The 17,931-nt window shown below is 36.5% G+C and overlaps 1 pseudogene; it reads left to right on the top strand.

Moving 5' to 3' along the window:
• The first annotated feature begins 6,226 nt into the window (after positions 1–6,226).
• On the top strand, positions 6,227–17,604 carry LOC137031880 (deoxynucleoside triphosphate triphosphohydrolase SAMHD1-like; annotated as a pseudogene).
• The last annotated feature ends 327 nt before the right edge of the window (positions 17,605–17,931 follow it).

The following is a 17,931-nucleotide window of genomic DNA, read 5'->3' as shown; positions in this document are numbered from 1 at the left end:
ATGAACACCTGCTGTTAACAAGCAGAATCATTGAAGGAAAGAGGAAAACAACAACAAAATAAAACACCTGTGCTACTTCTGAACATGAAGATCAAATGATCAATGGTCTCTTTGTCAAGTCCAGTCAAAAAAAAAAAAAAAAAAAAGAAAAGAAAAAAAGGCTTAAACATCAGAGCTTGTGTTTTGGGACAACACTTGTGTTCATTTTGACACATTCACTGTGTCAAACACAGACATTAAGAATGTGTCAAAAAGCATTTGTTAAAAAAACAACTCAGATTGGCTAAATTCTTACACATCAGTGTGTGAGTTTAGGGACAACACTCATTGTGTTAATTTTGACATTCATTGTGTGATGATTTTAAAACTGTAAATGTGTCAGGAAGGTGATCTGATGATAACAAGCAGAATCAAAGGAGAAAATCACAATCACATTTTAAGTCACCATCATGTGGATCGGTGTTTGCTGCATGAATAAATTATGAGCTGAATTGTCTTAGTAATTTCCTTTATTCTCTATATATATTATTTTTGAGAACAACTTTTAAGAAATCATTTGGATTATATTGATAAAGCTGATCTTCTGCTGTAGAATCACAGTGCTGCTGTAATCAATAATGTAAATCTAACTCAGAGATTGGGCTCTAAATGAATTCAGTGATTCAGATCAAATAATGATTATGTGAAAACATAAACACCACCTGATCATCTTTTCTCTTGGCTTATCTGAGTGTTATAACTAATTTACAACAGCAGCTAGCGGCTAGACTAGAGCTAGGTTAGGTGTGTTATTTACATAACCTTACGTGTCTATCCCTTGTCAGGTTGTATAGTTCCTAGTTCTGGCCTCCTCCCGAGGGAGTTGTTTAGGCCATATGCCCATTATCCCCTTGCTTATGTAGGTGCAATTGTGAGATTAACAGGTAGGCTGTAGACTTTTTTTGACTCCCTGATGCTGTCTCTCAGGTGATAGGCCCTTATCTTTGCATAGATAAGTTATGCAGGTATTGCTAGGCCCCACTTCCTAGAACTTTTATGCTAAAGGAAATTAATTTCCTCTGAGCCACTTGATATCTGTATTTATCAAGTTTGAGTTGACGATGCTAGTTTTTTAGTTTTTCATCCTCTAAGGCTTAGAACAGATTTGAGAATCTGTATGAGAGTTTTTTTTCTTCCTTTTAACAGCATGTTTTGTGTTACTTTGAGTTCTAGACTTTTGCCCTTTATTTATATTTGAGCTTACGTATGCTGCCACAGGTTAGCACCTGTTCTCTTAATAGTAGGCCCTTTTTGCTGTAAAGCGGCCTCTATTTGAGAGGATGGTGACTATATATTCCCCAGTTAAGAGGTTTATTTGTGTCACTGAGTGCATCACCTGTTGGATTGCATACTCAGGGGAGTTAGAATCACTTTTTGAGGAAGGTTGGTATCTATTTTAGCTCCCTGGTGATCTTGTTAGCAGCTATGTTGCATATAACTCGGATTGTAGGTTTTATGATATTTAGCCCCCTTCTAGTTAGCAGTTGTTTTCTACAATGCTGTTTAACTGATCATAGTTTGCTCACATATTTACACTGCCACAGGCCCTGCCACATATCTGTTTGAGGTAGTAGGCCTTATAGCCTCCCTTAGACCATGTTGGCTTTGTTTGGTTCCCTTTAGTCACATGTTTAGGGTACATTGCCTGTTGGAATGTGTAGCCTACCGCAGGTTCTAGAGCTGGTTCCCTGTAGCTTGGTTCCCTTTTAAATTCACAAGCTTCAGTATTTTGAGTGGCTGGCCCCTCAGGTTGGTTATGGTAGTGAAACCTTACTGAGGTTTGGTTTTATCTACATATGCCTCCCTGAGTCTGATTTCTACTCTAGTTGAGCTAAGAGCCACCTAGCGCCTAGGGTGGATCTATTGTGCTCCTAGAAACAGCCACTAATCTTACGCCGTGTGTCTTAGAGGTTGCTAGGCCCTATGGGCCGCCTTTTTGAACACACTGGTGTATGTTTGTGTATATTTTTCTTTGAGAATTCTGTATACACTTCTGGTTGGCCAGAGGCCCAAGTGATAAATCCAACCTCCTTTGCTCCGGTTGTTTATTGTTTTTGGTGCCTAAACACAGCCACGATCTGATGCCACGTGTCTGAGGTTATAGGCCCTTTCAGGCCTTCCTTAATACGTGTTGGCATGCGTTGTACTCCTCTTGCTTTCAAGAGTAAAAAGGTGCTTTTACTGAGTACACTGCTTGTTGGATTGTGTCAGGTAAGGTAAACCACCTCAAAAGGCCACACCCCACCCCAACGGATAGGCCCTAATCAGGCCTGTTCACGTTGAGTGGCAGCATTCTATGTATTTCTTCTGAGGAAGAAATAGCTTTTTGGTGGTCTGGTTATGGCAGCCACTTGCTGATGCCATATGTTTACTAGGTAGGCCTACTTCAGCCTCCGGTGCAACATATGGAGTTCAGTCATGTACTCCTCTCGCTATGAGAGTAACAAGGTGCTTTTACTGAGTATTTCGAGTGGCTAGCCTCTCAGGTGGAGTATGGTAGTGAAACCTTACTGAGGTTCGGTTTAACCTACATTTGCCTCCATGAGTCTTATTTCTACTCTAGTTGAGCTAAGAGCCACCTAGAGCCTAGGGTAGATCTTTTGTGCTCCTAGCAACGGCCGTGTGTCCTAGAGGTTGCTAGGCCTGCGGGCCACCTTTTTGAACACACTGGAGTTTGTTTGGGTGTATTCATCTTTGAGAATTATTTCTATACACTTTCGCTGGCCAGGGGCCCAAGTGGTAGATCCAACCTCCTCTTTGGCGGGTTGTTTACAGTGCTTGGGACCTAAACACTGTCACGAGCTGATGCCACGTGTCTGTTGAGGTTATAGGCCCCTCCAGGCCTTCCTTAATACGTGTTGGCATACACTGTACTCCTCTTGCTTTAAAGAGTAAAAGGTGCTTTTACTGAGTACCCTGCTCGTTGGATTGTGTTAGAAGGATTGTCATGCGGGCACTTTGCAGCCTCCTATGCTGCCATTGAAGTTGTCTGTCTACCCCAGCAAAGACAGATGTTCAGGGTGGCTCTATCAGGCCACTTTCTGAATATACTTCTGTTTCACATATAGCTACTATCATGCTGTAGGCCCCTCTTTGGCCTCCATGAGTATGTGCCCATTGCATGGCCGACCTGTTAGGTGAGTTTTGTACTTCCCTTTCAGGGTTGTGTTTGTAATAGTGCTTAGCTCCCTAAGCTGATCATGGTAGTAGGCCTTAATCAGGCCTCCTCCTAAGATTCAGCCCCAGGCTGGTTTGTGCTCCCCTATATCAGGGTTCTCTAGCACACAGCCTCCTCAGTGTGTTAATTAAGCACTGGGTAGATCCTAGAATGAGCGGATTATCTTCCCTCGATATGAGGGTTCATAGCACTCTGAGCTGAGTTCTGCTCTCCAGGATGCCCGTCTCTACGCGTGGGTTTGAGTTGGTTTCTGCCTCTTTGCAGTCACTCTTACTTACTATCTTCTTTAAAAAAAAGCATTTTAGAGGCTCTTTATTCAGACAGGGTTGGCCAGAACTAAGTCTGTTCCTTGACAAGAACAGGTTGGCCTCCCTGGTGACATTGGGGGTGACTTCGTTCCCCTTTAAGTGACTAGCCAAGGTTCCCTTTGGTTCCTTGGCCACATTCCTTTAAAGGGACCACTTTCTCTTTGGAAAAGCTGGTTCCAGATGCCTTAGCAGCTTCTGTAGACCCTCTGAGGGAGGCCTTCTTGAAGTTCAGCTTGGGCTGTTGGCCAAAGGGAATGCTGTCACTGACAGCCTGGTGTGACACGAGGGGGGGTTGCCAAGCAGTTCTCTAACTGCTCTGGAACTGTTCTTTTTCTCAGCCATATTTCTTGGCAGGCACTCTCCTCAAGCATGGTGGCGTGGGTATATAGTTCCCCAAAGCGTTTGCTGCAAATGCAGAGTGGAGTTCCCTTTTGAAAGGGAACGTCTCAGGTTACGTATGTAACCATGGTTCCCTGAGAACAGGGAACGAGACTCTGCATTTCCTTGCCATGCTTCGGGCTGCCTGCCTTCACATTTCAGGTTTGTGTCACTGTATTGGATGTAGCATATGATTTTAGAACAACTAAATAAATATTGCTCTGTTTTTGTACTTCAGAAGAATATACAAGTGGAGTTGTATTGAAAAAATCCTTTCTGGAGCGTGAAAGATCAAGGTTCCATTGACTTTCACAGTATAAACATTTGATTTATTTATTTTTTTTTCTCAGAATGTCTTTTTTTGTGTTTCACAGAAGAAAGAAATATAGTCATACATGTTTGCCAGGACAGTGAGTACATGATGACAGAACAAACTATTCTATTATGCATTTGGTAGCCAACCGTCTCAGAGAGTTTAACACATCTGGCGAATACTGAAATATAGTCAAAGTCACATTCACTTAATTACTGCAACACAGCAACAGTGTTACTTTTACTCTTTGTAGTGTGGACACTAGAGGATGTTCCTGTGGAGTTGAAAAGTTTAAAGAAAAAATACTGTTGCCAGTAGTTTTCTGTAAAATTACGTTTTGTGGGTCACTATTGTGCTGAAGAGAGCCTGTGCTTAAGTTCAGGAGAAGATCAAGTAATGTTGATGATATGCTGCATGTTGCTTCATTTAAGAGATGATGTTTTTAATGAAGTGAAGATCTCCTTGTTTAAAATATTTTCTTTGGACTCTAATGAAATGTTCACAGTAAAAAAAAAAAATGCTCACATGATTAAAATATTTAAATATTAGTGTATAAATTTAAATGGAAGTGGGAAAATTTCAGGAAGTCGGTTTATGCAAATGAAATTATTAATGAGTTTTAGTTTAGTTTATAGTATCTTTACAGTAACATACTGTAGATTACAGTAAAGAACTATAATCACCAGTAAATAATAATAAAAAAGGATATGTCAGAATATTCCTCAACTGAAGAAAGACAGACTCGGTTGGGAGTGACATAAGAGTGAGTAGATTCACAATTAAACTCCACCTCAACTGTTCACCACATTAATGCCAAAGTTCAGGCATTTGAATGAAAGAAATGGTTGTTGTTTTATGTGGATTCTCTACAAAGTTAAATAACATTATATTTGTATAAATATAAATGAATGCTTGAATGACAAAACGATTCAGGAATTTAAGAGTTTTCAAGAGAAAGAAAAGTAATTGTGGTAAGCAGGGTGAAGCCGAGAGCCGTGGGAATGGAGCGAGGCCGGAGACGTGATTGCTTTTAGAATGTCATGACACAGAAGCTTTCTTCATTTTGAAATTATTTTGTATCTATTAATAAATGTGTACACAATGCAACACAAAGACCAGCTGTTCATCTACTAGAGCTGCTCCACCTGTTCATCAAACAGAACCTGTTCCACTACAGATACTTCATTAAAGTCAACCACAGAATGTTTTTATTTTTGTGATCATTGACACAAAACTTTCCACACCTTACAGTTTGAACATGCTTTGGTTCAAACCATGCAAAGGCATAACATGAACGGGGAACAAGATGGCAAAATATTTTAAATGTGAAAAAAATCTATCAATCCAGCAAACTTGTTACATACATGTGCAGTTTTTATCAGAAGCACTTGGATCTATAAATGCTGATTTTGATGTCTGATGGAAAAGTCAGTATTGAGATGTAGAAGACCCTTCCCTCAGTTATATCACTGCTGTCATGTCGTTTCTTTTGGCTCAGAAGAAGATATTTTGAGGAATGTTGGTGTAAGTGTAACACTGGACCCCATTAAAAAAAGTAAATAATATATTTTCCACAGAAGCTGATACAGATGCGAAAGACATGAGGGGACTTATAAAGGATGACTATTATTTTTTGCATGAACTATCCCTTTAACTTTCATATTTTATTATGCAATATTTGCATTACATTTGCATATATTTGCTAAACAGGCTGCCCTACCAAAGACAGATATAAGACAAACACAAGAACTATACAGTAAATATTGTGTGATCGGCACCTGCTGAATGTGTTTCCAGCAGCAGTCACTCTGACTCGACTCATTCCCCGTCACTAAAGCTCACCGTTTGTCTGAGACACACCCTCATAGTTTCATGACAAGACTTTCCTCATCATGTAATCCAGAAAGAGTTGAGTTGCTGAATCTATGAAATCTGTACACAGTTGTACAGATCTTTATTGCCTCCTCATTTGAGTTTTTAACAATCCACCAAAAGAAGACAAAAGAGAAGATGCTTCATTCTGAACAAACCAAAAAAACGCTCTCTGATCACAGGAAAAGTCTTCAGGATTTAAAAAAGTCCTATGAAGAAAGTGAAGGTAAGGGAAGACATATGTGATTTGATTTAATTTTGCAGTTCATGACACAACTCATTTTCATATGGTAATGTGTGTATATATATATATATATATAAAATAAACTGAAGGTCATGTGATACATCTATCTCCTACTTCCGTATTTGTGTTTAGAGTAATATCCATCTGTTACTTATGATTTACATACCAAGAACAAAAGTCAGTCACAAGATTATTGTTCATGTCTAAGGCAGTTAGTTAATACATACAAATAAAGTTATTTGTTTCTTTGGACCACAGCTTGACTTGAGATGACACAAAATCCAGCGAATGCAATAGATTTGACAAAGATAGAAAGGAAGCTGTTTAAAAAAGAAACGCCCACAGGAATTACGTCAGAAGGGCACCATCAGAACATCCACATGAACTACTTCCTAAAACTAGTCCCACTGCTAAAATATTAAATTAGAAAACTTTACAGTGCATATTTTGTATGGAAACATTTACAGTATACTAATGCTAAAATGATCATAAATAAATGAATTAAGCTGCACATTTCTGTAAAGTCTTGCCCCATTCACATCCACTATACACTCTGAGAAAGAATGTGTTAAAACTGACTCAAATTGGGTTAAATTCTTACACATCATTGTGTGAGTTTTGGGACAACACTTTTTGTGTCGATTTTGTCAGGAAGGTTAACCAGAGGTGTTGTCAAGACCAAACCCTCCATGACTGAGACAAAGACCATTCAAGAGGGAAGTTAATGAGATTTGATTACTCATTAATGAATAATGAAGTTATGATTGAGCATTACTGAAGAAAACACCTGTTGTTAAAAAGCAGAATCACTGAAGGAAAGATGAACAACAAAAAAGAAAGAAAAAAAAAAAAAAAAACAAGAACTTCAACAGACTTCCAGCAACAGCCTTTGATGAAATCAAGTGAAGATAAAAGACATTAAATCTCTCAAGATCTGATTAAACATCAAAATCATTATGATTATTATGATTAAACACCATTACCAGATTCACTTATTACTAACCAGATTGATTTAATTTCTGTCATACAGTTCTTATTGAGAATTGACACTTCTGATAGCAGTTCTAATGTTGATGTTTTATTGAAAATAATAGTTTGGTTTAAAGTCGCCATTATGGTGATCAGCATCTACATTAGTTGGGCTCTTGACTTTTGATTTTTTTTTTTTAGGCTGTCATAACTATATATATATATATATATATATATATATATATAACATTTTGTACTGAGGATATAAAATGTTTTATTCCAGAGCCTGAGAAACAACAGTTATGGGAGATCATTAATGATGAATTGCAAGACATCTTAAAGAAATACTCCTTATTCTTCTCAAAAAAACAAATGAAGGTATGTGAACTACTCGTGAACATTACATCATGAATGCTATTTAACTTTTCACTTACCTTTTCATTTTTCACAGCCGATATGTTTTAAATGTGGATTGTAATTCTTTACCATCAAACTTAAATGTAACACCTCACATGATGTATATGTTTAAAAGTTTCTTCCATTTCATGGACATAAGCATGAATGTACTTTATATTTCGTGGATAACAGAAAGCACCTTTCATGGAAAAAAATGCTGAACTAAATCTCTTACATGTTAGAGTGATAATCCGGTGTGTTTTGCATACTGTAGATTTTCAACGACCCCATTCATGGTCACATTGAGCTGCACCCCCTGCTGGTGAAGATCACAGACACACCTCAGTTTCAGAGACTCCGTCACATCAAACAGCTCGGAGGAACATATCTGGTGTATCCGGGAGCTTCTCACAATCGCTTCGAACACTCTCTTGGGTGAGATTATTATATACACTCTTGAAATTTTTGAAGTAGTAAGTACATTCATGCTTATGTCCATGAAATGAAAGAAACTTTTAAACACATACATCATGTGAGGTGTTACATTTCAGTTTGATGGTAAAGAATTAAAATCCACATTTGATATTAATATGCAAAATCATTGAAGGAAAGAGAAACAAGAAGAACAGAATAAAAGAGAGACACAACATCATACTTTCTGTCATACTTTCTGACCCCTGGACTTTCCACCTCTGTTCCTGCTAAAACTTGATTGTTAGGGCATAACGGTCACATGACATGCAAGTAAACAAAAATCTTTGGTAACGCTTTAGATTACAGCCCGGAAAGTACTGCGCAATTATAACGAATTTACAGCGTAATTTTCAATAATTATAGTGTAACTATACAGTAAGTATGTGTAAGTATAGGGGAACAATATGTAAAGTATCGGGAATAAAGGGGTAACAACCAGGAAAATAACAAATTATTTATACTGTAAATATTTTATAACTAAGGGGTAAGTGTGACATTACGGGCCGTAAATTAAAGTGCTGCTTGTTACCCTCTTATTTCATTTAGTTACAGGGTAAGTAATTAATAAAATGCAAACAATCTGATATCACTGACTCCGAAACCTTTATTTGAAAAACAACTTTATTAAAAACAGGTCTACAACACTTTTTTTTAAATCAACTTTTCATTTCAAACTCTAAAGAGTTACTTTCCTGACAGAAAGTAACAAGTTTTGTCCGTTTTTTGGTTGTTGTTGTTTCTCGCTTGGCTTCCTCCTGCTCTTGTTTCTCAGCTGATGAATCTTAAGAAGGAATCTCATTGCTGTTCTGTATTATAAGAAAATACAGTAAGTTACACCCTGAAATTTTCTCATGGTTTAGGCTATTCATTTTTTGCTTCCGACCAACTGTCACCAGCGCCTGCATGAGAGTCGACTTTGCGTTTGACGAAGCATATTGTAATGAGAAACATGAAGCAGATTCGTGTGAAACTCGCGCGAGAACTGCCGTCTCTGTTATTCTGTCTTGTTTGTTTCTCATTCTCATTATCTGTTATTCTGTGTATTTTGTTGTGAGCATTACTAAAAAAATAATAATAATAATAATAAAAAACTGACGGCATCCAACATCTGCGTGAGTCTTTCGGCACGCTTACGTCACGCTTCAAGTTACGTCAAGCATGAACTCTCAACCCTCGCATGCACGCGCAGGAGACAGTTGGTCGAAAGTTTTAAAAATATTCAAATATTTGGTATTTTTCTTACAAATACTTATCGTTTCACTTCAGAAGACATCGATTCATCCATTAGGGCCGTATGGATTACTGTAGTTATTGCTGTTTGTGCTGTTTGATGCTTCGACTTTTAGGAACACGTGAGCTTGCATTATAAAGCATTCCCAGATGATTTATTTTTTTCCTAAAATCCTTTTTGTGTTCATCTTAAGAAGGAAAGTCGTATACATCTCAGATGGCATGAGGGTAAAAGATGAGTAAACGGTGAGCACATTTCCGGGTGTTCTGTAATTTTTAAATACAGAATAGCAAATGGGATTCCCTCTTAAGATTCATCAGCGGAAAGAAAGAAAAAGAGGAACAAGAGGAGGAGGAAGCCAAGCAAGAGAAACAAATAAGAAGTGTTGTAACTTTAAATTTGTTTTGAAATAAGTTGTTTTTCAAATAAAGTTTTCCAAGTGATATGACTGTTTGCATTTATTTATTTATTTATTTTGTATTAATTACTTACCCTGTAACTACATGAAACAAGAGGGTAACAAGCTCCACTTTAATTTACGGCCCGTAATGTCATACTTACCCTATAACTACATGAAACAAGAGGGTAACAAGCACCACTTTAATTTACGGCCCGTAATGTCATATTTACCCCTTAGTTATATGTCATACGTACCCTTTAGTTATAAAATATTTACAGTATAAATAATTTGTTATTTTCCTGGTTGTTACCCCTTTATTCCCAACACTTCACATATTGTTCCCCTATACTTACACATACTTACTGTATATTTACACTATAATTATTGAAAGTTACGCTGTAAATTTGGTGTAATTACGCAGTACTTTCCGGGCTGTAATCTAAAGCGTTACCATCTTTTTGCTCGATTCAGTGTTTTTGGTCATGAAGTGGTGTTGTTTGTGTGTTAGTGTGGCATATTTAGCAGGTTGTCTGGTCAAGATTCTTCATGATAATCAGCCAGAGCTCAAAATCACCAAACAGGATTTCCTGTGTGTTCAGATCGCTGGATTGTGTCATGACTTGGGTGAGTAACACTGATGCTTTATTAATTTATTATTGAAATCGTCATCACGTTTGTGTTAATTTTGTTTTATGTTTTTTAAGTACTGCTCATTACTTTGTGTAATTATTTGTTAGTAAAAAGTTATTTTAAAATAAATGTCTAAGTAGATAAAAACCATCAGTAACAGAAACGCATATTTAAGCATTTAATATATTTAACTTTTTGTCTATCTATCTATCTATCTATCTATCTATCTATCTATCTATCTATCTATCTATCATCTATCTATCTATCTATCCTTAGGTCATGGTCCATTTTCCCATATATTTGATGGTCTGGTTATTCCTAAAGCCAAAAAGATTAAACAAATAAAAGGTAAGTGTGTCAGTGTGAGATTAATTCTAATCAGAAGGATCTGTGGAAAAATTCTTAGTCATGTCATTATGTTTGAAATAAATAAATAAATAAAACTCTGTTTTGTGTGTGCATGTCTGATAAGTGAACTTGAAAGTGTTCAGTAATGTGCAAAATATGACTTACAAATCATCTGAGTCCTGCTTCTTATTCTTAGGCTTGCCTGATGAAATCCCTGAGAAGTGGAAGGTGAGAATGAACACATTGCCCAGTTTTCTTGACATTAGAGGTTTTATAAAAAGTAAGTAATAAACTCAAACGATGTTCTAATCATTTGTGTTAGATCATCCAAAACTATTTGAAAGTTGAATAAGACACACTTAGACATCAGATCATCATGCTGCTAAACATGGCCAAAGTTTCAAAACACGAGTTAGACGTATGACAGAGTATTTCTGTGCCAAATATACAACTTCTGCAAACTTATGCAAGTCACTTTTCAGGTATGGCCTTTATCCCGTAATAAAGAGTAAGATTCCTTGTATAGGCACTTTTCTCTGGTAAACATACATACACACATCACCCAGAGCAAGAGCCGCCTATCAACACGCTTCGTTTGGGATATGGAAGAAGAGAGATTTTTCAACAATGGCTGTGTCCCAATTCAGGGGCTGCACCCTTCGAAGGCTGCATACATCATTGGTCTCGTTTAAAATAACCATTAGATTGCAAAGTAAGAAAGGAATTACAGTATTTCACACCTCAAAATGAATATCAGTCAGTTTTATTACAGTTACTTTTCTTAAATATGTCATCCTTGATGAAGCATTCAGCCTTCAAATGTGACCTCCGGAGGACACAGCCTCTGAAATGAGACGCAGCTCCAGTCACTGAAGGAGTGTGTTTTTGGTTGTGAGGGAAAGATTAAAAGCTCGTGACTCTGCCCACGGCACACCTCCAGGAGCTCGTCTTTTTTCTGGAAAGACTCGGTTTAGCGTATCTATATTTTGTAAATATGATAAAACTAAAGACTTTTCGGAGATATGAAGGATGCATTGTTACTCTATATGTACTCAAGATTAACAACTGTGCGTGTTAAACTTCTGTTAGAAATAAAGTCAGTCTGGTTAGTAATAAGTGAAGCTGGTAATGCTGTTTGTGGAGTTGTTGAATCAGATCTTCAGAGATTTAATGTCTTTTATCTTCAGTTCATCTAAGGCTGTGGCTGAAGAAAGTTGTAGTTTGTGTTCTTATTTCTCTTTCTTTCAGTGTTTGTTCACAGCAGGTGTTTGAATGATTGAAAGAATGTTTCAGGAACATCACACTAACCTTTAAATAACATTCTACTAACATTAAGGAAACTGGACATTTTCATGTTCTTGGAATGTTACAAATCAACGTTCCTACAATGTTGAACTTTAGATCAAAATTAAGTTGAAAGAACGTCTGAGGAACATTATACCTTAAAAAACATTTCTATAACGTCAAGAAAACTGAACATTTTTAATGTTCCCAGAACCAACACTAAAGCAGTGTCAGAGTTAATGAGATAATTAAGTGATTAACTGAGTGATGATTGACCATTATTGAAGATACTGTTGTTAACAAGCAAAATCAAAGGAGAAAGTCACAGTTGAGTCACCATAATGGAGATCAGTGTTTGTTTTAGTTGAGCTCTTGACCCTTAAGTTTTTAAGTTGTTATCATCAGGTGTCTCCATTAATGGTCAATCATCACTCAATTAATCACTTAATTATCTCATTAATTTTAACACTACTTCAGTGTTCATTTAACACTCTTGAGTATGGTTTCAGATATACTCCCAGGGAGTTCATTTAACACTGTGGTTTTTGATGTGTGACCCTGTATTTGATGTATTTAAGATCTCATGTATATATATTTAAGATCTCATGTGTCTTTGTGTCTTTACTGCAGCATGAGCAGATGTCAGTGCAGATGTTTGATGACATTGTGAAGAGTCTGAGGATGAAGATGTGTTGAAAGAGCACGAACTGAATGATAGAGACGTCATCTTCATTAAAGAGTTAATCGAAGGGGCAAAAGCTTCAGCTGCTGAGGTTCATACTGATACTCCAGATGTGTTAATAAATCTGAATGATACCTTTAGTGGAAAATGTTGAAGTGAAACAGACATGCTTTTCATTTCAGTGGACATATGATGGCAGAGATAAAGACAAATCCTTCCTATATGAGATTGTGGCAAACAAACAGAACGGCATTGATGTGGACAAATGGGACTATTTTGCACGGTAATTATTATTAGACATTTTGATTGGCTGAAGGCAACACAAGAACACATAGTAGCAAATATCAGACCACATTCACAGCTTGAATTCAGCCTTGTTTTAATCTCTTGTAGGTCACAATAGGTCCATTTAAAATAAAGGCACCTATGAACTAATGCAAACAGAGCCAAGCTGATATTTATATATTATCTATCCATTGTATTTTATTGTATTTGATACTCATTTCTCAGAGACTGTCATCACCTCGGCATTCGTAACAGTTTTGACCATCAGCGTTTGTTGAAGTTTGCTCGAGTGTGTAAAATCAATGGGATAAATCACATTTGCTTCAGAGACAAGGTACATGATACAACCCAAAAATTGACATTTCATTATTTATATAATTTTCATAATATCTTTTTTGATCAGCTGTGTGTTTAAAAATGTGGTGATTTGTTTCTTTGGAAAAATCTAAAGAAAAAAAAAAAAAGATAAAAGGTGTTGAATTAGTAATTGTATCATGGGATCTGTGACACTGGTGTTTGTGTGTCTAACAGGAGGCAGATAATGTTTATGACATGTTTCGCACCCGATACACTCTCCATCGCCAGGCCTACCAGCACAAGATCTGCAACATCATTGAAGAAATGTGAGTCTCTGTTTGCAGTGAACGTCCCGCTGTACACACTTTAACATCCTTTGTTCATTTATTATTCTTTACATGACCTTACACAAATTCTGCATTAGACCATTGACTGCACTTGAGGCTCTATGAAATTGATTTATTTTTCTCCCAAATTCCATTTTTTTCCCCTGTTTTAATTTTTCTAGACTCAATTTTAATGGTTATGTAACCCACCCAATTAATTGAGGTTGTTCCTATGTATTTTTTTTTTATGTATTTTTTTTTCTCTTTCCTAATGCATAAAATGTTCAGACATTTTTTTTTATTTTACTTTTTAAAATTATTTTTATAATTATTAATTTGTTTTTGTGACGGACGAAAATAATTAAAAGAAACGCGTCGATGGGTGCTGACGTCACATGCGCGCCAGCTCGTTGAAGAGAGAGATGTGAGCCACATGTGCGGCTATTATTAATCTTGCCCATCTTCATCACTATTTTTCTAAATTGATGTCTGAACTGTTTTATTGCATTAGGTAAGTCACAATCATTCTTTATTTTCATAAATATTGTTTAAATATGTGTTTGTTCATATAATGAAATGCGGATGGTTAATGTTGTATGTTAAATGGGTATAAAGTGTGCAATACCATACTTGTAAAGTGTTTATGCTGAATTTATATACTTGTTAAAGCTATTTGCACGTTTATGTTATGAAATAATGTTGTTAAAGTTTAAAAGTTGTAAACGTTGTATGCATTTCGGTGATGGATGCTGACGTCACATGCACGCCAGCTCGTTGAAGAGAGAGATGTGAGCGACATGTGCGGCTATTATTAATCTTGCCCATCTTCATCACTATTTTTCTAAATTGATGTCTGAACTGTTTTATTGCATTAGCGATTGGATGTTGCACCACAAAGTTTGAGGAGATTGGACTGTCTCAAGGTTCGGCGGTCGTGTTGGAGTCGCGCAGTGAGGGAGAGCCGCGCTGGATTTGCACTACAGAGTAATTGCGTCATTACTCTGTTTGTTTTCTTCATCGTTTCTTCATCGTATCTTCATCGTTTCTTCATCGTTTCTTCCTGCAAAGACTGTAGGCATTTACACACACACACACAAATTGAACTGAGACGCATTCACACAAACTGAACTGAGACATATCCACACAAATGGAACTGAGTCATTTATATTCCTCTTGGACTTAAGTATACACTCAAGTACACATACTGATTTTTTTTTTTCCTTTCCTTTTCTTTTCTTTTCTTTATTGTTGATGAACAATATACTTTGTATTCAATTGGGATTTGTGAAGGGCAAATAATGTTTTCATGTGATGTGTGCAGTGCTTAAGTGCATACTGAAAACAAATCGAAAAAAAAAAAAGAATTAATTCAGAGAATACAGTTACAGTTCATTGAAGCTAATTAATGTGTTTCATTCATTTATAATTCATTTTACTATTATTTTTTTATTCATTCAGTTAGTATTAAGTTATACAAGTGCAGACACACATATTTAAAACAAAGTTGTAATCATCATTTTGATTCAGTGCATGGTGTGAGACCCCGAACCCGGGACTCCAAATACTAGCATAAACAGGAATTAATTGTATTTGGTGAGCTCAGACCCAAGTAGATATTTTTCTTCCTTTTCTTTGATCTAGATTTTTTATAAACGGGTTACAGTTAACTTAAATTTGATTAATCAAAAATCATATCTAATCAATTGAAATCATAATTTTAAAAAAAATAAATTTTCTGTTGTGTATTTTATTCTGGTAATCAAGTGAAGGCATAAAACATGAATTTATCTTTTAATCAAATTCAAATTAAACAAACCCATTTTTTGGCAAACATAGTGCTGCACAACATAGATTTACTGATAAAATTAAAACATGGAAGAAAATATTTATTATTACATGGAGATGAAGTTCATGTGTTCATGTCATTATATAGTGAGACAGTGTTGAGGAAAAAAATAATCTCTTTCTTGCAAATGAAGTTCCAGAGTTCCAGAAGTCAAAATTAGACTTTATTGAACAAAACAACAAAGTCGAGACGCCTGCAGGACATCTGAATCTGTGTCTGACCATAGGCCACTTCACTTACGTTTCCACAGCATACATGGTACAACACACTAACTCATTTGTTTTTCTATGTGTCAGGTTTGCTGAAGCGCTCGTTCTAGCTGATCGTGACCTTCATGAAGGAAAACCTGAAGATATGCTGAAGATTTCTGAAGCCATAAAGACGGCAGAGGAATACAGCAAACTCACAGGTCAGCTGAAAGCATCATTTTCCATTTTTATCTGTAAGTAAAATAATATAATGGTCTGAAGAAATTCATTTCTTAATACTTTTTTATTCTGTCAGATGAGATCTTTGAGCAGATCTCGTCCTCCACTGCTGAAAACCTGAAGAAATCCAGAGATATCCTGGACAAGATCGTCAGAAGAAAACTGCCAAAGTTTGTGGGAGAAGCTCGTCTGACTGAGAAAAATATGTCAAAGGTCAGTATAGAACAATAGGTTGGTTTAGTGACTTTATTAAGACAGTATTTACTGTACAGTACTTGACAAACCCTTTCAAATCTGAAAATTCAGGAAGAGCTGTCGACAACATGGAAAGCCGCAGTACAGAAGTACAAGCTTGATAACCCAACTGTTTCTCTGAATGCTGAAGATTTACCAGTTTATGTAAGTTATGTAGTTATTCGGTGCTTAAACTAGATTGAAAGTGATTAAGAAGCAGGTTTTGCTCAGAAATAAAACATACAACTGTTTAGTGAATTCATTCCGTAAGCTGATAATTTCATCTCTTACTCAGGTGGTTGATCTGGATCACGGCATGAAGGACAAAAACCCCATTGAATCTGTCTATTTCTACAGCAAGAGGAACCCCAATGAGGCTTCTACCATTAAAGATTATCAGGTAATCATGTTTTATTTTAGACCATTGTATTTTTTTTTTTTTTTTATTGTAGTTCATTTACTTCATGATCAAGTATCTTTAGAAAACTCATGGTGTGATTGTTGTCTTGAATTGACAGCTGTCCAGTTTCCTGCCGAAGAGGTTCAATGAAGAGCTTGTCAGAGTTTATTACAGAAGAACTGAAGATCAGACAGCTGAGAATAAGGAGGAGGAGAAGAAGAAGGTGGAAGAGGCAGAGAAGTGCTTTCAGATCTGGTGTTCAAACAATTTTGGACTTCCCTAGACAGCTGAACTATTGACATATATTTCCTCTCTGTGACTTATACCAAAAAATTCTACTCAACAACAACAACAAAAACAACAGGGCATAGGTCCACATATGTCACAAAAGCCAAGCAGCAAAATATAAAAAAAAATAATTAATAATAATTCAGTTAAGGTATATGGTTATGGAATAATTTACTAACTGAATTAAAGACAATTGACCCTTCACCGGGAGTTTGATTGACAAGCGATCTAACCAATCATAACACCGAATCTGTATTTTGTCCGACAAAGAAGATTAGAAGATTAACCTTGGTGGAGTTAAACTTGAAAAATGGTGTGTATTGACATCTTTCCGCGTTTGAAACAACATTCCTTCTGATGTTCATTCATGTTTATTTGATGCTATAAATGAACTAGTAGGAAGAGATGATCGTTCACAAGTCGCTTGAGCAGAGGCGCTACAGCGATCTGTCACGACACATTAAAGAGCCACAGAACGCTTTTTATTGTTTGAATTTCTTAAAAAATTACACAGTTTGAAAGCTGGGACTTTGTTTAATATCATAAGTAACCTGCTCTGTCTTGTCTGTCGACATGTTGTCAGTGTTCTGTTTGCACCGCAATGTATTTTTCACTCTGTATGGCGTGACGCGCCACGGCTTGTCGGACAAAGCAACAGTAACTAAAGGGGGCTTTTGCGAAGGTCAATTAAACAAAATAATATTTGTGACATCTGGTTGCCAGACACTTTCTTTTTTTTTTCTTTTTTTAACAGTCTAACCTGGGACAGCAACTGTAAATTCATTCACAATCAGGGATGGTGTTGTATTGATTTAAAGGACTGGAAGTGTAGGACTGATGAATGTGGATAACTGATATTTCTTTCCAACAGAGTAGACAGTAGTGATTTAGTTACTGGGAGTAAAGCTTGGGTGTAGGCCTACCACAGATAGCAAACAACCATTGAAACAATGTTAATGCATCAACGAATGCATCTCTGTTACTACACACTAGACTGACTTCATTTCTGTCATTTATCTACATAAACTTACCAAAAAAAATGAAACATACTTGATGCCGCAGTGCATGCTGGGAGTCATGA

This window comes from Chanodichthys erythropterus, chromosome 12 (assembly GCF_024489055.1).
Source record: "Chanodichthys erythropterus isolate Z2021 chromosome 12, ASM2448905v1, whole genome shotgun sequence".
Taxonomy (NCBI): Eukaryota; Metazoa; Chordata; class Actinopteri; order Cypriniformes; family Xenocyprididae; genus Chanodichthys; species Chanodichthys erythropterus.
The sequence above is the reverse complement of the archived record's forward strand: the minus strand, read 5'-3'. Positions and strand labels throughout refer to the sequence as shown.